Below are 27260 nucleotides of genomic sequence, written 5' to 3'. Positions count from 1 at the left end.
CCAACAGGGTTAAAAAATATATAAAATAAGTTTATAAAAAACTTAAAACATTAAGTGAAAACTTGGAAAGAAGGTGTCATCAGGCTTCGAAATCAGTCTGGGCTGCGTAGAAATAAGAAACACAAGAGGACAACAACGGCGACAACATCATCAGCGGAGAGGACACCCACAACATAAAATGGAGTCTCTATTTATACAATCGTAAGATCGTAAATATTGAATAATACATTTATTATTAAAATTAATATTAAATAACACACACACATAATATATATATATATTATATATATATATATATATATATATATATATATATATATATATATATATATATATATATATATATATATATATATATATATATATATATATATATATATATATATATATATATATATATATATATATATATATATATATATATATATATATATATATATATATATATATTGAGCTTCGTCGAGAGCTTTGTCATGTCAAACGAATCTCTAAACTCTTCCAATTGGAACGATACTCTACGTATACCACCAGATTTGGTTACCTCTCCGCGAACGCAAAAGTTCGTCAGCAATTGTGTTCCAAAACTATTGCCGTCATATCGTTTAAGGCGTTTGCGCCATCATTTGGATGCTCACCACCCATTTTTCGCGATTAATAATTACTTAATTCTCCTATTTGTTATGTGTTTTTTTTTTTGTTGTAATATTTTTATCTTTATTTGTAAATACTTAGAAATTACTTGTTTTTTTATTATTGCACATTATTGGCACAATGTAAATAAATAGAAATCATTGTTTGTTTTTGCATCAAAGTAACTTCAAAGTAAATCTGGGTAATTTTCTTTACTGGAAATCCCGCTGATTTAAATGTTTTTAATACTTCCTTTTGTGCCCGCAGTGCCCAGTCAACTGTATGACCGCTTGCTAAGATGTCATCGACACATATATTGTTTTTAAGATCTTCCGTGCGAGCGACGGCGGGTTGTATCTATGTACATACAGTTGTTCGCAATATTCTTCAAATTCTACCAGCCCGTTCGGCTTCCTCTTGTTCTCAGAATTTTCTTAATAACGAACCAATGCTAAACAATCTTTTTGAAGCCGAATCTAAAAGAGCCCCTAACGGCTCATCGATCGTTTATTCTTATTAGCCCTTCGTTGTTCGCAATATTCTTCAAATTCTATCAGTATAGGAGCCCGTCCGACTTTCTCTTGTTCTCAGAATTTTCTTAATAACGACCTAAAGCTAAACGACCAAATAGAGCACCTAAGGAATATCCGCAATATTCAATTTGCACCAACGCGGTTGGTAGGATGACATCAACGTGACTAATAGTCGCAAGAGTTTGAGCCTGTGAGACTGAAACTGTATTTGGAATTTTATGACATGTAATGCGCTATCTATTTTTTATAATTTGTATATTAATTTAATTACTATCTGCCTCTATTTAACTTTCTCAAAACTTATTTTTTAAGATTGAAGTTAAATAGAAATTATTGGCTTCAATAGCTTCTATATTTATTTCTTAAACTTTGAGAAAAAAATATAAATATTATTTTATTTGTTTTATTGTTACTTTACTTCATGCTTTAGTTTCAATTATTACTATGTTTTAAACTCCATATTTCTTTATAATTTTATTTGTTTTAATGAAATTGACTTTTATGACATTTAAGTGCTGTTTAGATCTGTTGCGATCAGTTAGGTTTAATTACGTTTACATTGCTTCATATCGTTACGTCTTCACTAATCGAACTATTTATTTTGATGTAGGGCCAAGTATTTGGTACCTGATACTCGACAAATTTTATACTACGATATATATGTTAACAATATGTATCTGTCCACTTATGTTATTAATAAAAATATTAACCAATATCGAAGTGAATTTTTATACCCTCCACCATTCTATGGAGGGTATATTAACTTTGTCATTCCATTTGTAACTCCTCGAAATACTCATGTCAGACCCAACAAAGTATATATATTCTTGATCAGCGTAAAATTCTAAGACGTTTTAGCCATGTCCGTCTGTCTGTCTGTCTGTCCGTCTATCTGTCTGTCTGTTGTAATCACGCTATCTTTCGAATGAATTGAGATAGATGGCTAAAATTTTGCACACATGTTTAGTATTCCAGTAGGCAGGTTAAGTTCGTAAATGAGCCATGTAGGTCCACGTTTTCATATAGCCCCCATATAACGGTACCTCTCGATTTTCGGTATTTAATAATTTTAACGACATTATTCACCGGAATTGTTTCAAATTTGGTATTTAAAGTTCGAAATGGATACTACACCCTAAGAGAGAAAATTGTCTGTGCAAGTCCACGTCTTCATATAGCCTCCATATAACGGTACCTCCCGATATTCGGTATTTTATGAATTTAGCGACATTATACACCGGAATTGTTTCAAATTTGGTATTTGAAGTTCGATTTGGATAGTTCACCCTAAGACAGAAAATTGTCTGTGCAGGTCCACATAATCGTATAGCCCCTATATAACGGTTCCCCCCTATATTCGGTATTTTGATGATTGTTGCGACATTATTCACCGGAATTGTTTCAAATTTGGTATTTGAAGTTCGAATTGAATACTACACCCTAAGACAGAAAATTATCTATGCTGGTTCAGGTCTTCGTATAGGGCTCATATAACAGTACATCCCTATATTCGGTATTTTGACGATTTTAGGTACAATACCCACCGAAATTGTTTGAGGTGTGGTATTTGAAGTTCGTAATGGATGCTACAGCCTGTGACAGAAAAGCAAGAAACCGGCTGATAATGTCAATTTGAAATAATTTGATTTTGTTTATTTTTTTCGGAGTTAATGCAAATGTAGGCCGTTCAATTCATTTAAAAAGTTTAAAGGACCAGGTGCAGATATCTTACAAGGATAAGGGTAACGTTTCATTGGTCCCAAATTATGAGGTAAGTGAACAGAAACTATGATAAATCAAATTCAACAGAAACTATGAGAAATGCGTTATTGTCTCAAATGACGGATTTCGAGGATGTCTTTCAGAATACGTATGCGTTATGTTTTCAAATGATTTAAGATCTTTGAATTTTTCCAACTTCAAAAAGTAGGTTTGGCGCTAGCGAAGCTTCATGGAAATTGCTGAATTGCACCAAAACAAATGAAAGCTCTCGATGAGCACATTTAGAATAAAAATGCCTTACACTCCCAAATGATTTTAAATATTCGAATTTTCCGACTTTCTGACTAAAGTATTTCATATAATCGAATTTTTTCGACTATGGTATATATTTTATTGAGTCGCTACTTAGATGAAAACTCTCAATGAGCACTTTCAGAATATATATGCCTTTTATTTCCAAATGATTTCAGATAATCAACGATTTCCGGCTTCCTAACTAAAGTAGCACTTGCGGTAGGAAAACTGTATGGATAATGCTAAACTGCAGAAACACTGTGACATATGCCTTATATAGTCTGGACTCAAATGCAAGCTGCCAATGAGCACTTTCATATATATGTACCTTATATTCCCAAATGATTGCCGGTTATCGATGTTTTCCGACTTTCTAACTAAATTGCACAAAAACTATGATAGATGCTTCATAGAGTACCGACTCTCGTTAAAGCTCTGGATCCTATTTTGAGAATATATATATATATATATATATATATATATATATATATATATATATATATATATTCTCAAAGTAGGATCCAGAGCTTTAACGAGAGTTGGTACTCTATGAAGCATCTATCATAGATTTTGTGCAATTCAGCAATTTCCATGAAGCTTCGCTAGTGCCAAACCTACTTTTTGAAGTTGGAAAAATTCAAAGATCTTAAATCATTTGAAAACATAAGGCATACGTATTCTGAAAGACATCCTCGAAATCCGTCATTTGAGACAATAACGCATCTCTCATAGTTTCTGTTGAATTTGATTTATCATAGTTTCTGTTCACTTACCTCATAATTTGGGACCAATGAAACGTTACCCTTATCCTTGTGAGATATCTGCACCTGGTCCTTTAAACTTTTTAAATGAATTGAACGGCCTACATTTGCATTGACTTCGAAAAAAATAAACTAAATCGAATTATTTTCCATCAGTGTTGACATTATCAGCCGGTTTCTTGTTTTTTTTATCAAAAAATATGTTAAAACCGTTTAATTTGTTTTGCACCTTAACAGTATGTTATTAAATTAAAAAAATATATTTAACTTCACTTGATATTTAAAAAATTCACTTCGATATTGGTTAATAGTTTTATTAATAACATAAGTGTACAGATACATATTGTTTACTTGTTTATCATAGTATAAAATTTGTCGAGTATCAGGTACCAAATACTTGGCCCTACATCAAAATAAATAGTTCGATTAGTAAAGACATAACGATATGAAGCAATGGAAACGTAATTAAACCTAACTGATCGCAACAGATCTAAACAGCACTTAAATGTCATAAAAGTCAATTTCATTAAAACAAATAAAATTATAAAGAAATATGGAGTTTAAAACATAGTAATAATTGAAACTTAAGCATGAAGTAAATTAATAATAAATCAAATAAAAAAATATTTATATTTTTTTCTCAAAGTTTAAGAAATAAACATTTGTTGAGTATAGAAGCTATGGAAGCCAATAATTTCTATTTAACTTCAATCTTAAAAAATAAGTTTTGAGAAAGTTAAATAAAGGCAGATATTAATCAAATTAATATACAAATTATAAAAAATAGATAGCGCATTACATGTCATAAAATTCCAAATACAGTTTCAGTCTCACAGGCTCAAACTCTTGCGACTATTAGTCACGTTGATGTCATCCTACCAACCGCGTTGGTGCAAATTGAATATTGCGGATATTCCTTAGGGTATCTTTTAGGTCGTTTACCTTTAGTTCGTAATTAAGAAAATTCTGAGAACAAGAGAAAGTCGGACGGGCTCCTATGCTGATAGAATTTGAAGAATATTGCGAACAACGAAGGGCTAATAAGAATAAACGGTTGATGAGCCGTTAGGGGCTCTTTGATTGTTTAGCATTAGTTCGTTATTAAGAAAATTCTGAGAACAAGAAGAAGCCGAACGGGCTGGTAGAATTTGAAGAATATTGCGAACAACTGTATGTACATAGATACAACCCGCCGTCGCTCGCACGGAAGATCTTAAAAACAATATATGTGGCGATGATATTTTAGCAAGCGGTCATACAGTTGACTGGGCACTACGGGCACAAAAGGAAGTATTAAAAACATTTAAATCAGCAGGATTTCCAGTAAAGAAAATTACCCAGATTTACTTTGAAGTTACTTTAATACAAAAACAAACAATAATTTCTATATATTTAAATTGTGCCAATTATGTGCAATAATAACAATAATAAAAAACAAATAATTTCCAAGTATTTACAAATAAAGATACAAATATTACAACAAAAATAAACACATAACAAATAGGAGATATTAAGTAATTAATTAATTAATCGCGAAAAAATGGGCGGTGGGATTCCAAATGATGGCTCAAACGCCTTAGACGATATGACGGCAATAGTTTTAGAACACAATTGCTGAGGCCTTTGGCGTTCGCGGAGAGGTAACCAAATCCGGTGGTATACGTAGAGTATCGTTCCGATTGGAAGAGTTTAGAGATTCGTTTTCGGAACTCATGTCAAATTGATCTTCAACTGACATGACAAAGCTCTCAACGCCGCTTTAATTGCCAAAATCCATGGCTACTTACAAAATCTTAGGAAGTAACAAAATTAAATATGGCTCGATGCAAATACATACAACGAATAGGAATAATAGGAATTACAGTCGATATTGCTTTTTTAATATTGCGTGGGGAAAATCACTTTCTTATAGGAGAATATATACAGTATAAATAAATGGAGAATTAGATTTTCCCCTTAATTGTAATATTTTAAAAAAAGTTCATATATTATACTAAAGTGAGAGTGCTTTAAAGGGTGTGGTTCGTCTCACGCAAAAGCTGCACCTCAAAAAAGAATATATAGACTTAGAAACCAAACGATCAACATCACGACAAAGTAGCTTACGAACTTTGAATCCGTTTTAGGATAACGAAGGGCTAATAAGAATAAACGGTCGATGAGCAAACTCAAGTATGACTTATGATGAGCGATTTTCTATCATCTTGCAACCAAATCGAAATTATGTGAACATTACGTAAGAATCGTACATAAGGTCTTAATACACGGTGACACAAAGCTTATGATGACGACCACACAAAATAAATTTTATGTGTCTAGACATAAACAAACGGTGAAGAAATACGCCAATAATTGTTTGATATGCGTACGGCATAAATAAAACGTAAAATCTCAATTAATGGCATTGTCATTAGAACGTTCAACGCTGACCTTGCCATTTACATATACGGTTGTAGACTTTGTAGGCCCGTCCCAGGTGAAATTAGGAATTTTAAAAACGTCAACATTTCAGAAGACATACGTTTGATCTTCAAGAAAGGCAATTCATATAAAATCCTGCTCCGGTCTAACTTCAGACGCTTTCTCAGTATTTTTTGCAAGATTTATTGGGAAAGAGGTTTGGGAAAAAGTATTATTTCTGATATCGGCACTAATTTCATTGATGCGACCCGAGAGTTAGTGAGAGATTTCGAAATTTTTGTCAAGCTTTAAGCAATAGAAATCTGAAACAAATATGCAGTAAGAGGTTTCGAACGGAAATTTATTCCGTCAAGTGCTCCACACATGGGTGGTTTATGGCAGGCTGGTGTAAAAGGTTTTTAGGCTTATCGAACAACAAAAGAATTATATTGAAGAATTTACAGCAATCCTTGTTTATACAGAAAGCGTATTATATTCGCGGCCTATATTCCCGCTATCTGAAAACCCGGAGGAGTTAAAAGCGTTAACTCCGGCTTATTATCTGTAAGGGTCGCAGACGTAAAGACTTAAAGGTGTTATAACAACCCATTGAGTTATGCGTACTGCCAATGTTTTGTAAAGTTCAATCTAGTCATTGACGGGCAATATTGCGTATGGTCAAATATGTTTTTTCTTTTGCTCTTTTCGTTTCTTTCATGAACGGTCCAAGAGGGCAATGCCTGGCAGACACCATCATCTTGCATTTTGCAATATATTTGAGAAGATGTCCCAAAAGTACAGGGAGTATGCGTCCGGGGTACAAAAATATAGCATGAATTGTTTGTCCCGGGATCATTTTGTGCGAAATTGTAATGCTCCAGAAAATTGTCGTGTGTGCAGAGAAAGGCATCACACACTGCTTCACCCTAAAACCACACGCGGCTCGCAGAAAAATCATAAAAGGGCGCTTCGACTCGATACCCGTCGTCAAAAGGTGGTTCCTGTTTCCACCGGCCATAACCACCAACACAGATACAAGCATGCCAAAACCGACAATCCAGCAGCAACAATGAAAGGCAAATTGGGCGTCATCGGCGCAGCATTAACAAATCAAGTCGCCACAATAATAGGCAACACCGACGCCAAAAAGGAGGAAACCTTCAAGTGGTAGCGCCAAAAGTTAAGCCGCAGGTTTCAGAATTAGCAACCAACTAGAAGTTGTTGACGGAGATCGCGGAGCATATGCGCATTCCAGCTTCCGTAGGCAAAGTAGCACTCCCGCAAGGAGGGCGGGGGGGAGCATGTCGAGGTTCGAAAAGACCTCCTTCAATCATGCCCTCTGTGCGATGTGCCCCAATGCAGAGCCAGGTGATCGATGAGTGAAGTGAAAGAAAGAAGAAGCGTCGCCCAATAAACCAACCATTTAAAACTAATTTAATAATCTGTCGACTGGCAGAATAAGCCATAAATTAAAGCCAAATATTATATAAGTATAATTTCGTATACTTGTGGTGTGAGGACGTTTAAATTGCCTTGTAATTTAGAACCAATAAAACCGATCCCTCGTCTTGTGGAAAACTGTACACAGAATTTTCCATGCAGCTTCCCTACAGCCAATTCGACTTTAGTTAGGAAGTCAGAAAATTCGATAATATAAAATTATTTAGGATTATGTCGTAGTTTTTGTGCAAGTCAGCATTTTCCATGCAGTTTCCTTCCCGCCAACCCTACTTTAGTAAGGCAGTCGGAAAAATTATATTATTTGAAAATAGTTGGGAATATAAGGCATACGTATTCTAAAAGTACTCATTGATAGCTTTTATGTGAGCTGAGCGCTAATAAAGCATCTATCATAGTTTTTGTGCAATTCAGCACTTTCCCTGCGGTTTTCCTACCGCCAACCTTACTTTAATTAGGAAGCCGGAAAACATCGATAATCATGGCATGGTGTGAGGACGTTTAAATTGCCTTGTAATTTAGAACCAATAAAACCGATCCCTCGTCTTGTGGAAATCTGTACACAGAATTTTCCATGCAGCTTCCCTACAGCCAATTCGACTTTAGTTAGGAAGTCAGAAAATTCGATAATATAAAATTATTTAGGATTATGTCGTAGTTTTTGTGCAAGTCAGCATTTTCCATGCAGTTTCCTTCCCGCCAACCCTACTTTAGTAAGGCAGTCGGAAAAATTATATTATTTGAAAATAGTTGGGAATATAAGGCATACGTATTCTAAAAGTACTCATTGATAGCTTTTATGTGAGCTGAGCGCTAATAAAGCATCTATCATAGTTTTTGTGCAATTCAGCACTTTCCCTGCGGTTTTCCTACCGCCAACCTTACTTTAATTAGGAAGCCGGAAAACATCGATAATCATGGCAGAATATAACACATATATATATTCTGAAAGTCTTCATCGGGAGCTTTCATTTGAATCGGCACTCAATAAGGCATCTGTCAAAGTGTTTGTGCACTTCAGCATTTTCCATGCAGTTTCCCTACCACATACCCTACTTTGGTAAGAAGAACGAAAAGTTCGATATTCTGAAATCATTTGGGAATACAAGGCATATATTCTGAGAATGCACATCTAAAGCTTTCATTTAAGTTGAAACTCATAGATGTGTGCAATTCAACATTTTTCATGCAGTTTCCCTACAGTCAGTTGGACCCTACTTAGATAGGAAGTCGGAACACATTGATAATCTGAAATCATCTGAAAGTGCTGATCGAGAGACGGAAAAAATCGATTGTATGAAATACTTTAGTTAGGAAGTCGAATATTTGAAATCATTTGGGAATATAAGGTATTTATATTCTAAACGTGCTCAAATAAACATTTGTTTAGTATATAAGCTATTAAAGACAATAATTTCTACTTAACTTCAGTCTTAAAAAAGTAAGATATGAGAAAGTTAAATTAAGGCAAATAGTAAGCAAAATAATATACAAAATAAAAAATAACAAAGATGAATCTTTAAACTTAAATATATATGCAATGAATACGTAAAAATTAAATACATTGGGATGAGATCTACAATTTGTGCGTGATAAAATTATGAATTAGACAATTTGGCCAAAATACTGACCATGTCGAAAAATAATCTGTCAGAGCCGTTGATAGAAACAAAATTATACTCTTTAGGTGAAGATAGGCAAAACGTACATAGTTCATTTGAGAGCGTTTATGTTGACGATGATAAAGCTGTGGGTGAAGACTACAAGGTATGGGCAAAGGAAGAGTTTAAGTCCGCTCGGGATCAATATCAAACAACCAATGCCAATCTGATGAAAATTTTGAAGAAGAAAAGAAACCAGTCAGTAAATTCAGTGCGAGAAGGCCCTACAAATCCATCTTTATTTTATAGTTCAGCCATATATCTACTAAATACAAATTTTGATTTTTCCGAGGTGTGTATTGAAGTGCAACCATGTGATACGAAAGACTTCTATGGAAGTTACCATTAGCTAACAAATTATACCATCTAAAAAAACTAAAGATGAGGCCGGTAGGATCGCTGATAAATTTCCGCTATCAGATATAAGCTTTAATTTTGCATGGTATGCTTAAAAAAGTTTCCAAAATAAACGAATTTTAGTAGGGAACCAGCTGAAACTTATTTTCGCAATGGTGAAAGAGAAATCTTGCCATTTTCTTCAAGTACAGTTTCAGCCTCACATGTTCAAACTCTTGCGACTACTAGTCACGATGATGTCATGCTAACAACCGCGTTGGTGCAAATGGGATATTCCGGATATTAATTACGGGATCTTTTAGATTAAGCTTTAAAAATATCGTTTAGCATAAGTTCGTTGTTAAGAAAATTCTGGGAACAAAAGGAAGTCGAACGGGCTCCTATACTGATAGAATCAGAAGAATATTGCGAACAACTGTATGTACATATATACAAACCGCCGTCGCTCGCACAGAAGATATTAAAAACAATATATGTGTCGATGACATTTTAGCAAGCGGTCATACAGTTGACTGGGCCCTGCGGGCACAAATGCTTTTAAATCAGCGGGATTTTCAGTAAAAAAATTACCCAGATCTTCTTACAGTAATACAAAAAAATGGGGCTTTCGGTGGAATACATTAACCGATAAATTTGAATACACAAATATACACCTTTCGGTAGTAGGAGATATCACAAAAAGAAAGATACTTTCAAATATTTCAAAATTGGTTGGTTAGCCCCAATTATCATAAAAGGCAAGATTAATTACAGTATCTATGACTGGATGGGATTGATTGGAATTAGATAGAAACGAAAATTATTTATAGACTAATTCAAAAGTATAGAGTCCATTATTTTACCCAGAAGGGTACAATTCAATGCATACAATAATATTCAATTTCACGGCTTTTGTGATGCTTTTGAACAGAGAGTAAAACCAATACATCGGTATATCCGTTAGCTGCAAAACGCGAAGTAGTAGAGAACCAATGGTTGCTGAATTGTCCCGTTAATTGGTGATCAGAATCCAATATAGTGGATAAAAAGGCATTCTTCAACGTGGAATATATGTATCAAATATAAATAAAGTATCATGGCAATCGTTCCCGAAGCCAAATGGGACATGTTACATTGGAAAGCAATCCCGCGGACTAAGGAACACGAAGATGTAGTTCGTACAGTTTATCCCAAAACTCTTTGAGTGGAATGAAACAAAATGGCGTCTAAGCTAGCCATAACAATGACCAGAATCTCCCCAGGAGACGGTAAATTCACTTGAGACCAAAAGATTAGATTATATGAAATACTTTTTTTAGGAAGTTAGAAAATTCGAATATTTAAAATTATTTAAGAATATCAGGCATATATATTCTGAAAGTGCACATCTAAAGCTTTCATACAAGTCGGCACTCAATAAAGCATGTACCATATTCGGAAAACTTCAATTATATGAAGTGCGTTAGTTGGGAAGTGGGAAAATTCCGGTATTTGAAATCGTTTGGAATATAAGGCATTTATATTCTAAATGTGTTCATCGAGAGCTTTCAGTTGAGTCGGGACTCGATAAGGCATCTATCATATTTTTGTGCAACTCAGCATTTCCATGAAGTTTCGCTAGCGTCAAACCTACTTTGGTAAGGAAGTCGGGAAAATGCGAAGATTTTAATTCATTTGGGAATATAAGGCATACGCATTTTGAGAGTCTTCCTCGAAATCCGTAATTTGAGACGATAACGCATCTCTGATAGTTTTTGTTCAATTCGATTTATCATAGTTTCATAATTTAGGACCAATAAAACATTACCCCTTGTCCTTGTGGGATATCTGTACATTGTCCTTTAAACCTTTAACTAAATTGAGCGGCCTTAATTTTCTTGTTGTTTTATCAAAAAGTACGGCCAATTCCATTACTGACTTACTGACGGAAATTTAAAATAAAACCGTTTAATCTGTTTTGCAATTAAACAGTATTTTATTAAATTAACAAATATATTTAACTTCACTTGATATTTAAAAAAATCACTTCGGTACTGTTTAACATTTTTATTAGTAACAGTAGTGGACAGTCACATATTGTTTGCTTATTTATCATAGTGAAAACATATGTTGAGTATCAGGTACCAAATACTTGGCCTCACGATACGTAGCAATGGAAACGTAATTAAGCCTAACTGTTCGCAACAGATCTTACCACCACGTAATTGACAGCGCATTACACATCATAAAATTCAATTTCATTACAAAAAATAAAATTATAAAGATATATGAGAGTTAAAAAAATAGCATTTTCCATGAAGATTCGCTAGCGCCAAGCCTACTTTGGTTAGGAAGTCGGAAAAAATCGAAGATCTTAATTCAGGTATACGTATTCTGAAAGTCTTCCCCGAAATCCGTCATTTGAGACGATAACGCATCTCTCATAGTTTTTGTTCAATTCGATTTATCATAGTTTCATAATTTAGGACCAATGAAACGTTACCCCTGGTCCTTGTGGGATATCTGTGCATGGTCCTTTAAACCTTTTAAATAAATTAAGCGTCCTAAATGTTCTTGTTGTTTTTTGTTGTTTTATCAAAAAGTACGGCCAATGACATCACTGACTGTGAGCGAAATGTAAAATAAAACCGTTTAATATGTGTTGTAATTAAACAGTGTTTTATTAAATTAACAATTATATTTAACTTCATTTGATATTTAAAAAAATCACTTCGGTATTGCTTAACATTTTTATTAATAACATTAATGGACAGTCACATATTGTTTGCTTATTTATCATAGTGACAACATATGTCGAGTATCAGGTACCAAATACTTGGCCTTACATCAAAATAAATAGTTCGATTAGTGAACACGTAACAATACGTAGCAATGGAAACCTAATTAAGATTAACTGATCGCAACAGATCTTAACAGCTCGTAATTGATAGTGCATTACTCATCATAAAATTCCATTTCATTAAAACAAATAAAGTTATAAAGATATATGAGAGTTGAAAAAATAGGAATAATTGAAACTTAAGCTTGAAATGAAATAATAATAAAACAAATTAATAAATATTTATATTTTCTTTCAAAGTTTAAAAAATAAACACTTGTTGAGTATAGAAGCTATTAAAGCCAACAATTTCTACTTAAGTTCAATCTTAAAAACAAGATATGAGAAAGTTAAATAAAGGCAGATAGTACTTAAAATAATATATAAATAAAAAATAACAGTAGATGAATCTTAAAACTTAAAAATACATAAAATGAATGAAACAAAATGACGTCTAAGCTAGCCATCACAATGACCAGCATCTCTCCAGGAGAGTGCACTGCACTGACCACAAACAAAAATCAAAAAATTAATAACGTTTTTGAGAAATTCTCGTATCAAAGAACGATACATAATTTTGCCTACATGTACAGATTCATTAATGTTGCACGAAAAACTTTAGAACCACCTACGATCAGAATCTCCCCAGGACACGGTAAATTCACCTGAGATCAAAAGTGTTTTAGTGCACTGCACTGACCACAAACAAAGACTACACAAACAAAACTGCACCACAAGGGAGACTATATGGACTTATAAACCAAACAATCAATATCACAACAAAGTAGCTTACGAACTTTGAATCCGCTTCAAGACAACGTAGGGCTACAAAAGTAAACGATCGATTAGCAAGGTATGACTTATAATGAGCGATTTGCTATCATCTTTCCATCCAAATCGAAATTATGTGAACACTTCTTAAGAATCGCGCATAAGGTCTTAATACACGGTGGCACAAAGCTCATGATGACGATCAAACCAAATAAATTGTATGTGCCTAGACTTGAACGAACGTTGAAGAAATACGTCAATAATTGACTGATATGCCTACGGCATAAATAAAACGTAAAATCTCAATTAATGGCGGCATTACCATTACATTGTTCAACGCAAACATTGTCATTTACATATACGGGTAAAGACTTGGCAGACCCGTCCCAGGTGAAATCAGGATGTTTAAAAACGTCAACATTTCAGAAGATATTGGTTTGATCTTCAACAAAGGCAATTCATATAGAATCCTGCTCTGCTTTCTTTTACAAGATTTATTGGAAAAGAGGTTTGCCAAAACGTATTATCTCTGATAACGGCACTAATTTCGTTGATGCGAGCCGAGAGTTAGTGGGAGAGTTCGAAAAAATGTCAAGCTGTAAGAAATAGAAATCTCAAACAAATATGCAGTAAGAGGTTTCGAATGGAAATTTATTCCGCCAAGGTATTAAGGTTTATCGAACAACAATGGTATAATTTTAAAGAACTTACAGCAATCCTTGTTCGTATAGAAAGCGTATTAAATTCGCGGTCTATATCCCTGCTATCTGAAGGCCGAAAAGAATTAAAAGCGTTAAATCCTGCTCATTTTCTTAGAGGGGGTCATTGTTAGTCGCACCCCGAACGAGACTTAAAGAAAAACGACTTTGAACTCGTAAAAGATGACACTCTACCACCCAATGACTGAACAATGGGACGAATAATCATGACTTATATCGGTGACGTTGAGTGTGTAAGGGTCGCTGACGTAAAGAATTGCGGAGGTATTATAACAAGACCCACGTAGTTATGCGTACTGCCAATGTTTTTTAAATTTTGATCTAGTCACTACCGGAAATAGTATGGTGAAATATGTTTGTTTTTTGGCTCCTTTCCTTTCTTTCGTTAACGGTCCAAGAGATCAATACCCCGTTTGCTACAAACACAATCATCTAGCACTTTGCAATGTGTTTGAGAAGATGACTCAAAAGTCAGGCAGTATGCGGGCCGAGTACAAAAATATGCATGAACTGTTCGTCCCGGGATCATTTTTTGAGAAGTTGTATTGCCCCAGGAAATGTTGGTGTGTGCAGAGAAAGACATCACACACTGCTTTACCCTGAAACCACAAGATGCTCGCAGAAAAATCATAAAAATCGTGTTTCCACCGGCCATAACCAACAATACAGAAACAAGCATACAATCGGACAAAACCGACAATCCACCAGCAACAATGCCACGCAAAATGGGCGTCAAGGCGCCACAATAATAAGCAACACCGACGCCAAAAAGGAGTGCCAAAAGTTAAGCAGCAGGTTTAAAATCTGCAACCAACCAAAAGTTGTTGACGGAGACCGCCCAGCATATGCGCATTCTTACTTCCGTAGTCAACATAGCATTCGTGCAAGGAGGGCGGGGGGAGCATGTCGAGCTTCGAAAAGACCTCTACCAACCAACCAACCATTTAAAACTAATTTAATAATCTGTCGACTGGCAGAATAAGCCAAATATTACGTAAGTATAATTTCGTATACTTGTAGTGTGGTGGTGTCTTACTTTGTAATTTAGAACCAATAAAACAGATCTCTCGTCCTTGTAGACATCTGTACACAGAATTTTCTACGCAGTTTCCTTACAGCCAATTCTACTTTAGTTAGGAAGTCAGGAAATTCGATAATTTGAAATCATCAGCATTTTCCATGAAGTTTCCTTCCCGCCAACACTACTTTAGTAAGGGAAAAATTATATTATTTGAAATCAGTTGGGAATATAAGGCATACGTATTCTGAAGGTACTCATTGAGAGCTTTTATCTGAGCTGAGCCCCAATAAAGCATCTATCATAGTTAAGCATCTTAATTTAATTAGGAAGTCGAAAACATCGATAATCTAAAAACATCGATAATAATTATAGAATAAAACACAAATATATTCTTGAAGTCTTCATCGAGAGCTTTCATTTGAGTCTGGACTCAACAAGCTTCTAACTTTGGTTAGAAGATCGAAAAGTTCATTAAACTGAAATCATTTGGGAATATAAGACATATATATTCTGAAAGTGCACATCTAAAGCTTTCTTTTTAGTGGGAACTCATAGTTATGTGCAATTCCGAATTTTCCATGCAGTTTCCCTACAGCCAATTCTAACTTAAGTAGGCAGTCGGAAAACTTTGATAATCTGAAATCATTTGGGAATAAAAGGCACATATGTTCTGAAAGTTCTCATTGAGACCTTGCATTTGAGTCCAGATTCAATAAGGCATATGCCACAGTTTTTGTGCAATTCACTTGAGTCGGGACTCGATAAGGCATCTATCATAGTTTTTGTCCAATTCAACATTTTCCATGAAGTTTTGCTAGCTCCGAAGCTATTTTAGTAAGAAAGTCGGAAAAAATCAAAGATATTATATCATTTGGGAATATAACGCATATGTTTTCTAGAAGTCTTCCTAGAAATCCGTCATTTGAGACGATAACGATTTTTCACATGTACATGGTCTTTTACACAGTTTTAATGAATTGGGCGGTCTAAATTTGCATTAGCTTCGAAAAAAAAAATAACAAAATCAATCTATTTGCCATCAGTGTTGACATTTTCAGCCGGTTTCTTGTCGTTTTATCAAAAAGTAAAGCCAGTTACATCACTGACTGTGAGCGAAATGTAAAATAAAACCGTTTAATTTGTTCTGCAATTAAATAGTCTTTTATTAAATTAACAAATATAATTAACTTAACTTGATATTTAATAAAAATCACTTCGGTATTGTTTAACATTTTTATTAATAACATTAGTGGACGGACACATATTGTTTGCTTATCTATCATAGTGAAAACATTTGTCGAGTATCAGGTACCAAATACTTGGCCTTACATCAAAATAAATAGTTCGAGTAGTGAAGATGCAACGATATGTAGCAATGGAAACTTAATTAAACCTAACTGATCGCAACACATCTTAACAGCACGTAATTGATAGCCCATTACACATCATAAAATTCCATTTCTTTAAAACAAATAAAAGAGTTAAAAAATAGGTATAGTAGAAACTTAAGTATAAATAAAGTAATGGTAAAACAAATATTTATATTTTCTCTCAAAGTTTAAAAAAATAAACATTTGTTGAGTATAGAAGCTATTAAAGCCAATAATTTCCACTTAACTTCAATCTTAAAAAATAAGATATGAGAAAGTTAAATAAAGGCAAATAGTAGTCAAAATAATATGCAAAATAAAAATATCAGTAAATTAATCTTAAAAATTAAAAATGTGCGCAATGAATACATAAAAATTAAATACATTGGGATAGGATCTACAATTTGTGCGTGATTCAGTTATGAATTAGACAATTTCGCCAAAATACTGAACATGTCGAAAAATGATCTGTGAGAGTCGTTGATAGAAAAAATTATAATCTTTAGACGAAGCAAGGCAAAGCGTACATAGTTGTTCTAAAAGCGTTTTGAAAGCTTTTGATTTGTCGAGGTGTGCATTAAAGTACCACCGTGTGATACGAAAGACTTCTATGGAACTTATTATCAGCTAAGAAATTATACCATCCAAAAAGAAAAAAATAATGATGAGGACGGTAGGATAGTAGATAGATTTTCACTATCAGAATTTTAGAGAAAACTAGCTGAAACTTGTTTTCGAAATGGTGACTGCGAAATCTTGCGATGTTCTTCAAATAGAGTTTCAGCCTCATATGTTCAACTTTTGCGACTACTAGTCACGATGATGTCATGCTACCAACCGCGTTGGTGCAAATTGGATATTCCGGATATTCCTTACGGACTCTTTTAGCATTATATCGTTAAAGATCGTTCGTTATTAAGAAACAAGAGAAATTCGAACGAACTCCAGTACTGATAGAATCTGAAGAATATCACTAACAACTTTACGTACATACATACCACCCGCTGTCGCTCGCACGGAAGATTTTAAAAACAATATATGTGTCGATGACATTTTAGCAAGCGGTCATACAGTTGACTGGGCCCTGCGGGCTCAAAAGGAATTATTAAATACATTTAAATCAGAGGGATTTCCAGTGAAAAAATTACCCAGATCTTCTGGCAGTAATACAAAAACATGGGGCTTTCGGTGGAATGTATTAACCGATAAATTTGATTACACAAATTTACCACTTTCGGTAGGAGGAAATATCACAAAAAAAGATTTTTTCAAATATTTCAAAATTGGTTGGCTTGCCCCATTTATGATACAAGACAAGATTAATTACAGTATCTATAACTTGATAGGGTTAATTGGATTTAAGTTTCCGAATCAATTCGAATGAAAATGAAATTATTTATAGACTAATTCGAAAGTATAGAGTCCATTATATTACCCAGAATGGTACAATTTAGTGCCTACAATAATATCCAATTTCACGGTTTCTGCGATGCTTCCGAAAAGAGAAGCCACGGTTGCTGAATTGTCCAGTTAATTTGTGATCAGATTCCACTACAATGTTATCCTGGCTAAAAAGGCACCCTTCAACGTGAAACAGATATGTATCAAATATAACTATAACTATAACAAGTATCATGGCAAACGTTCCCGAAGCCACATGGGACATGTTACAACAGAAAGCAACTCCGCGGACCGAAATTCTCCTAAGACCGAAAGGATTTTACTGCACTGCACTGACCATAAACAAAAATCCAAATATAACATAACGTTTGTGTGAGAAATACTCGTATCAATGAACGATACATGTTGTTGCCTACAAGTACATATTCATTAAAAACTTTAGAACCACCAACAACCGAAGACTTAGAAACCAAACAATCAATATCACAACAACGTAGCTTACGAAATTTAAATCCATTTTAAGACAACGTAGGGCTAATAAAAGTAAACTATCAATTAGCAAGGCATGACATATGTTGAGCGATTTCCTATCATCTTGCCAACCAAATCGAAATTATGTGAACATTTCGTAAGAATCGTACATAAGGTCCTAATACACGGTGACACAAAGCTTATGATGACGACCACACAAAATAAATTTTATGTGCCTAGACTTGAAAGAACATTGAAAAAGTACGTCAATAATTGTTTGATGCGTACGGCATAAATAAAACATAAAATTTCAATTAATCGCGGCATTGCCCTTAGAACGTTCAACGCTAACATTGCCACTTACATATAAGGGTGTAGTCTTTCCAGGCCCGTCCCAAGTGAAATCAGGAAGTTTGAAAACGTCAACGTGTCAGAAGATATACGCTTGTTTATTGGTTTGATCTTCCACAAAGGCAATTCACATAGAATCCTGATCCGGTTAAACCTCAGACGCTTTCTTAGCAACTTTAACGAGATTAATTGGAAAATTACGTATTATCAGAGATAATACTAATTTCGTTAAAGCGAGCCGAGAGTTAAGTGAGAGAGTTCGAATTTTTTGTCAAACTGTAAGCAATAGTAATCTCAAATGAGTATGCAGTAATAGGTTTCGAATGGAAATTTAATCTGCCAAGTGCTCCACACATGGGTGGTTTATGGGAGGCTGATATAAAAAGTTTTAAAGCTAATCGGACAACAAAAGTATAACTTTGAAGAATTTACAACAATCCTTCTTCGTATAGAAAGCCCATTAAATTCGCGGACTATACCCCGCAGATGTAAAAACTTGCGGATGTATTATGACAAGACCCACTAAGTTATGCGTACTGTCAGTGTTTTGTAAAGTTCGATCTAGTCATTAACGGACAATATATAGTATGGCCAAATATGTTTGCTCCTTTCTTTCTTTCGCTAACGGTCCAAGAGAGCAATGCCTGGTTTGCCACAAACACAATCATCTTGCATTTTCCAATGTGTTTGAGAAGATGGCGCAAAAGGACAGGGAGTATGCGGCCCGGGTACAAGAATATGGCATGAATTGTTTGTCCTGTTATCATTTTGTGCGAAAGTGTAATGACCCAGAAAATTGTCGTGAGTGCAGAGAAAGACATCACATACTGCTTCACCCTGAAACCACACGAGGTTCGACGAAAAATCATAAAAGGGCGCTTCGACACGATACTCCTCGTGGGTCGTGTTTTCACCGGCCATAACCAGACGGTTTGCCACCAATGCTAGGCAAAATGGGCGTCATCGGCGCAACATTAACCAATCAAGGGGCCACAATAATAGGCAACACCGATGACAAAAAGGATGAAACCTTCAAGTGGTAGCACCAAAACTTAAGCCGCGGGGGGAGCATGTCGAGCTTCGAAAAGACCTCCATTCTCCTAGATCTCCATGGAGATCGATGAGTGAAGTGAAAGAAAGAAGAAGCGTCGCCCAATAAACCAACCATTTAAAACTAATTAAATAGTCTGTCCACTGGCAGAATAAGCCATAAATTAAGGCCAAATATTACGTAATTATAATTTCGTATACTTGTGGTGTGATGGTGTTTAGGACTCAATAAACCATATATCGTAGCCGGTAAAAAGGGGTTAATTGAATTATTTTGACTTTGCGAAATTGCTCATCACAATAAATCATCTACCATGACCGGAAAAATTCGATTATTTGCAAACACTTGATTTTCTAAAAATGCTAATTGAAAAACTACTTTTGACCTGGGACTCAAAAAAAGCAATTTTGGTACCTCAAACCCTACTTTAGTAAAATTCGATAAACTGAATTCATTTGGAAATATAGGGCATATATATTCTAAAAGTGCTGATCAAGGCCTTTCATTTGTGCCAAGCCTTAACAACTCATCTAACAAAGTTTCTGTTTCTGTTTTCTGTTTGATTTTGAGCTTTTATATAAATCGGATTAATGCAGCATTTATTCATAGAAAATCGAAGCAATTCCATAACCTGAAATCATTTGGAAATATATTCTGAAATTACTTATTTATGAGCTCCTTCATTTGAGTCGAGGCTCATTAAATCATCTATTACAGTTTTCGTGCAATTTATATTTCCCATGCCGTTTCTCTACCACCCCCTACTTTAGTTAGGAAATCGGAAATATTCGATTATTTGAAATCATTTGGGAATATATTTTGAAAGTGCTCATCGAGAGCTTGCTTAAAAGTCGGCACTCAATAAGGCATCTATCATAGTCGAAATAATTCGATTATTTTAAATCATTTGATTTTGTGAAAGTGTTCATCGAGAGCTTCCATTGAACTGGACTCGATAAAGCATTTATCATAGTTTTTGCGCAATTCAACATTTTTCATGCGGATTTTCAATTGCCAATCCTACCTTGTTTAGAAATTGAAAAAATGCGAAATTATTTGGAATATATTTTGAAAGTGCTCATCGAGAGCTTCCATATAAGTCGGGATCATAGTCAGAAAAATTCGAGAGCTTTAATTTGAGCTGAGACTCATTAAAGCATCTATCACAGTTTTTGTGAAATTCTGGATTTTCTATAGAGTCTCCTGCCGCTAAACCAACTTTAGTTTGGAAGTCGAAAAACGTCATATGGCAGCACATTGTCTACATAGGTCCCCGTTTTATTTTAGCCCCATATAACTGTACCTTCCCCAAAGTTCGGTACTTTTTAGAATGGTCTATATTTACAGGTCCATAATGATCTACGTGTATTATATCAAAAGGTTTCGGAATGTTGTGTAAAAATCCTTCTACAGGTTCGCTTTTAGGAAAAAAATAAGCATGTCAAGAAGTTTTGAATGTGCTTTTTTACCTTGTTATTAATGTGGGGAAACCTGTAAGTCTTATTAATCAGCTCTATAACTTTGTTAATTTAAATGTGTCCCATTTTATCGTGGTACTTAAAGAGGACATGGGATTCCATTTGGACTGGGACGACAAAATGTAATTTTCCGGTTTTAAGTTTTCTGTACAGCACACCATTTCTCATTTCATAATATTTGTGATTTGTTGTATGTAACTTTTACTTAAGCGAGCGATGTCGGTATCTATATTTTGTGCAATAATCAGATTTTCTTCAAAAGTATTGGTATCTACAATCAAAATATCTAGCGACCTTCTTAAGGCATGTACATGTTGCATTCTTAGTCCTTCTCTGTGTTTTAATGTATAATCATAATTTTGTAGTTCTAATACCCCCTGGAAATCCTAGGGTTCAGGCCCTTTTTGTTAAGTGTTAAAGTAAACGAGTTGCAATCAGTAATTATTGTAAACGTTTTACCGAGCAAGTAAACCCGAGATCTACGAAGTGCATAAACTATAGCTGAAGTTTCCAAATCATAGCTGTGAAACTTGGACTCAGACTCTGACCCTTTTGTGGAGAGGTAAAATACAGGACGCCATCTATTTTCCTACTTCTTTTGCATAAGTATAGCACCGAAACCTAATGCGCGAGCATCGCAATGTAATTCTTTTTCTGTGGAAGGATCATAAAGAGTTCAAGCTGGCGATTCTAAAAGTTTACTCTTTAACAATTCAAATGTTTCTAGCTCAAGTTTTTCGAAAGTGAAATTTTTGTCTTTTCTGGTCAAGTCAAAAAGTGGCTTTAGCTTCAATTTTTTTTGATCTAATCTCAACATAAATTTCCTTAATATTTCTAAATGTTGTTGCAAGTCAAACGTCGCAATCATTAAATCATCCAAATATATTATTACGCCTCCCCTTCTAATTAGGTCTTTGAAAACACTGTTTATAAACATTTGGAAAACTGATTGGGCATTTTTTGAACCAAAGGCATGCGTACGAACTCACATTGTCTTCTCTAGTTTTGTCGCTTAGCTCCAAATTGTCTGCAATTTTTTTTTTGTTCTATCCGTTTCTCTAGCTCCCCCTACTTTAGATGGGAAATCAGAAATATTCGATTATTTGAAATCATTTGGGAAAATATTCTGAAAGTGCTCATCGAGAGCTTTCGTAAAAGTCGGTACTCAATAAAGCATCTATCATAGTCGAAATAATTCGATTAATTTAAAACATTTGATTTTGTGAAAGTGTTCATCGAGAGCTTTCATTAAACTGGGACTCAATAAAGCATTTAACATAGTTTTTGTGCAATTCAGCATTTTCCATTCAGTTTTTCTACAGCCAACCCAACTTTAGTTCAGAAGTCGGAAAAACTTAATTTTCTGAAATCAATATATCATTAGCTTTTCAATTTAGCATTTTCTAGATTAATTAGGAAATTAAAAATCAGTTTGGAATATTTTTAGAAAGTGCTTATCGAGAGTTATCGTAAAAGTCAGGACTCAATAAAGCATATCTCATAGGAAGTCGAAAACATCGATAATCTGAAATCAATTGGGAATATAAGGCATATATATTCTGTAAGTCTTCATCGAGAGGTTTCATTTGAGCTGTCGCTCAATAACGTATCTATCATAGTCTTTGTGCAATTCAGCATTTTCCATGCAACTTCCCTACCGCCAGCCGTACTTTGGTTGGATAATCGCGAAATTTGTTTATTTGAAATCATTTTCGAATGTAACGCACATATATTTCATGTTCCAGTACTTTTTAGTAATAAAACTAGCAGAAGAGGGAACAGTACAAAACGCCATTCTCATTTAGGTGTGCTCAAAAAATAAGGGAACGGAAAATTAGAAGAAATGCGATAAAATGTCAACATTCAAAATTCCAAAAAAAAAAAAAAAAAAAGCAGTCTAAATCGGACTGGTGAAACGTTACTGAAAAGGACGGCAAAATTTAAAAAAATACTATTAAATATGGTAAGTTAAAATTTATAATTAATAATCTGATTCCTCATTCACCCAGCCCTCTTCACTGCTGGAATCATCCAAAAGTGAATACATCAGTTGCTTCATATTTTCTCTTTTTGTTTTTTGCACGACAAATGTTAGTTTTCCTTTAGTTTTTAAGTTGATCTTTTTTCTTTACTTTTGTTGTGACGCGCGAACATTGAAATGTATCAATACATTTTTAACTTGTTGGCCCTGCCAATTAAATGTCAAATTTATAATTTGCACATTTCAGCTCGGCCAAATTCATGTAGCTAAAACGAGCAGAAATGTGCACCACTCAACGCCATTTTTTTCTCGAACGCATTGTAGCTGGAACACAACTATAGTCTCAAAATTCTCATCAAAAAGTTTCGTTTGAGTTAGGTCTCAATACAGAATTTATTCTAGCTTTTGGTAATTCAAAATTTTTCCTGCAGTTTCGGCATATGTATTCTGAAGGTGTTTACCAAGAGCTTCCATTTGAAGGCTTAATAACCCATCTATCATAGTTGAAGTGCAATTCAACATTTTCCACGCAGTTTCTCCACCGCCAATACTACTTTTGTTAGAAAATCGAAAACAATTAATAACTTAAAGCCATTTGGGCATTAAAAATTATACATGTTCACAAAGTCTTCATCGAGAACTTTCATTTGAATTTCAATAACGCATCTATCAAAGTTCCTGTGCAATTCAGCATCTTCCACGCAGTTTCTCTAACGCCAATCATACCTTGGTTAGCAAATTGAAAAAATACAATTATTTGAAATCATTTGGGAATATATTTTGAAAGTTCTCATCGAGAGCTTTCATATAAGTCGGGATCAGTAAAGCATATATCATAGTCAGAAAAATTCGAATGCTTTCTTTTGATAGGGGACTTAAATTAGTATCTATCATAGTTTTGTGCAATTCAGCAGTTTCCCTACGGCAAACTCTACTTTAGTTATGAAGTCGGCAAAATTCGATAAATTAAAATCATTTAGGAATATATTCTGAAAGTGCTATTGAAATTACTTGGGAGTATATTCTAAAAGTGCTCATCGAGAGCTTCCTTTTCATGTGGTACCCAATATAGCATATATCATAGTTTTTGTGCACTTTAGCATTTTCCATGAAGTTTCTGAAAGTTCTTAACGAAAGCTGGGCCTGAACACAATATATGTTATAGTTTTTGTGAATCAGCATTTTCTATGCAGTTTCGCTACTACAAACTCTACTTAAGTTAGGAACTTGTTAGAATTCGATAATCTGAAATCATTTGGGAATATAAGGCATTTGAAAAATTCGGTAATCTGAAGTCATTTGAGAAGAGTAGTCGTATGTATTCTGAAAGTCTTCATCTTGAGAGCTTCTTTCGAACTGGGACTCAATAAAGCATCTATCATAGTTGTTGAACAATGAAAATACTTATCCCGAGCTTCCATATGCTTATGTGCAATTCTGCCTTTTTTCATGCAATTTCCCTACCGTCAATTTCTAACCGTACTTTGGTTAGAAAATCGGAAAATGTTATTATTTGAAATAATTTTGGCACACAGGGCATATATATCCTGAAGTACTCCTCCCGAATTTCCATTTGAGATGGGTATCAATATCGCATCTATCATAGTTTTTGTGCAATTCAGCATTATTCGTGCAGTTTCTTTACCGCCAATCCTACTATAGGTACGAAGTCGGAAATTGGAAAAATATGAAATATTTTGGGAATATAAAGCATATATATTCTAAAGGTGCTCTTGAGAATCTTCTTTTGATTCAGGACTCAGTAAAGTATCTATCACAGTTTTGTACAATTCAGCATTTTCTATGGAGTTTCCAGCCGCCAACCCTACTTTAGTGTGGAAGTCGGAAAAAGTCCTATGACAGCACATTGTCTACATAGGTCCACGTTTTATTTTAGCCCCATATAACTGTACCTACCCCAGAAGTTCGGTACATGGAAATGGGTTGTACCTCCAGTGATAGATAATTGCGGCCTAGGTTCTCATTTTTATATTCGGTATTCTTATGTCTATGTCTATTCAGTATTCATTTTTGAAGGGAAATCGTTTAAAATTCCGTATTCAGTAGTGTGCTTATATTTTTGGCAGAAAGTTGGTGGAATAATTTCATTTCTTCTTCTTCTATTACTCATAGGCGTTACCTTCGGTATTTCGGGTTTTGTCGGAATGGTTTAAAGGACACAAAGGCTCATATATATATATATATATATATATATATATATATATATATATATATATATATATATATATATATATATATATATATGTATATATATATATATATATATATATATATATATATATATATATATATATATATATATATATATATATATATATATATATATATATATATATATATATATTTGAGCCTTTGTGTCCTTTAAACCATTCCGACAAAACCCGAAATACCGAAGGTAACGCCTATGAGTAATAGAAGAAGAAGAAATGAAATTATTCCACCAACTTTCTGCCAAAAATATAAAGCACACTACTGAATACGGAATTTTAAACGATTTCCCTTCAAAAATGAATACTGAATAGACATAGACATAAGAATACCGAATATAAAAATGAGAACCTAGGCCGCAATTATCTATCACTGGAGGTACAACCCATTTCCATGTACCGAACTTCTGGGGTAGGTACAGTTATATGGGGCTAAAATAAAACGTGGACCTATGTAGACAATGTGCTGTCATATATATATATATATATATATATATATATATATAATAATAATATAATAATATTTCCAAATTAAAACCAGTAAAGAAAGTCCTAAAGTCGGGCGGAGCCGATTTTATGATACCCTACACCACTTTGCTAATTTAGTTGAGCTCCACATAACAAGTAAAAGTTTTTATGGGAGAATTCAATCATACACCCTATGATTATAATTATAATTTAAAGTTTAAAGGACTAAATACGCCGAAGCATTTGTATCTTTCAAATTCGGACTTGTATTGCCCATTTGGTGCAAAATTAATTCTAAATCAGATAAAGATATATATGGTAGCTAAATCCAAATCTGAACCGATCTCAATAAAATTTGGCAAAGGTATTTCTGAGCTGCATTTGATATATTTCCTCAAATATTGTTGTTACAGAGTGCATATTACGGCTGCGGAGGACAAAAATAACAAATCGGATGAACAATATATATGGGAGCTATAGCTATATCTAAACCGATTTGCATCAAATTTGGCATGCTTATTTTTAGGCCTAAATTGGTTGCATGTGCAAAATTCCATACTAATCGGGCTGACATTACACGTTTGGTGCACAATAAAAGGCAAATCGGACGAAGATATATATGGGAGCTATATCTAAATTTTTACCGATTATCTCCAATTTCAATAGGATTCGTCCTTGGGCCAAACAAATGTTGTTTGCAAAATTTCATTTCAATCGGATAATAAATGCGACCTGCATTTTGTTCACAAGAATACATGGACAGACGGACGGACGGACGGACGGACAGACGGACTGACATGCATAAATCAACTCAGGAAGTGATTCTATGCAGATCATCAAAAGGAACTATGGGTTTATCTCGTTTCCTTTTGCCTGTTACAAAAAAAAAGCACAAAGACATAATACCCTGACCACCTTGTTGTGTAGGGTATAAAAACGTTAAAAGTGGGCTCTATGTTTTTGGCAGAAAGTTGGTGGAATAATTTCATTATTCCTTCTATCACTCATGGTCCTTTAAAGGGTATAAAAACGTTAAAAGTGGGCTCTATGTTTTTGGCAGAAAGTTGGTGGAATAATTTCATTATTCCTTCTATCACTCATGGTCCTTTAAACCATTCTGCCAAAAAGCGAAATACCGAAGGTACCGCCTACGACTGATGGAAGAAATAATGAGATTATTCAACCAAATTTCTGCCAAAAGTATGGAGACCACTACATACTCTACATACCGCGTTTTAAACGATTTCCCTTCAAAAATGTGGCTAAAATCATGAGAATACCGAATAGACATGGATATAAGAATGCCGAATATCAAAATGAGAATCTATCACTGGGGG

Source organism: Musca domestica, unplaced genomic scaffold (genome assembly GCF_030504385.1).
Source record: "Musca domestica strain aabys unplaced genomic scaffold, Musca_domestica.polishedcontigs.V.1.1 28, whole genome shotgun sequence".
Taxonomy (NCBI): domain Eukaryota; kingdom Metazoa; phylum Arthropoda; class Insecta; order Diptera; family Muscidae; genus Musca; species Musca domestica.
Note: the sequence above shows the minus strand (reverse complement) of the source record.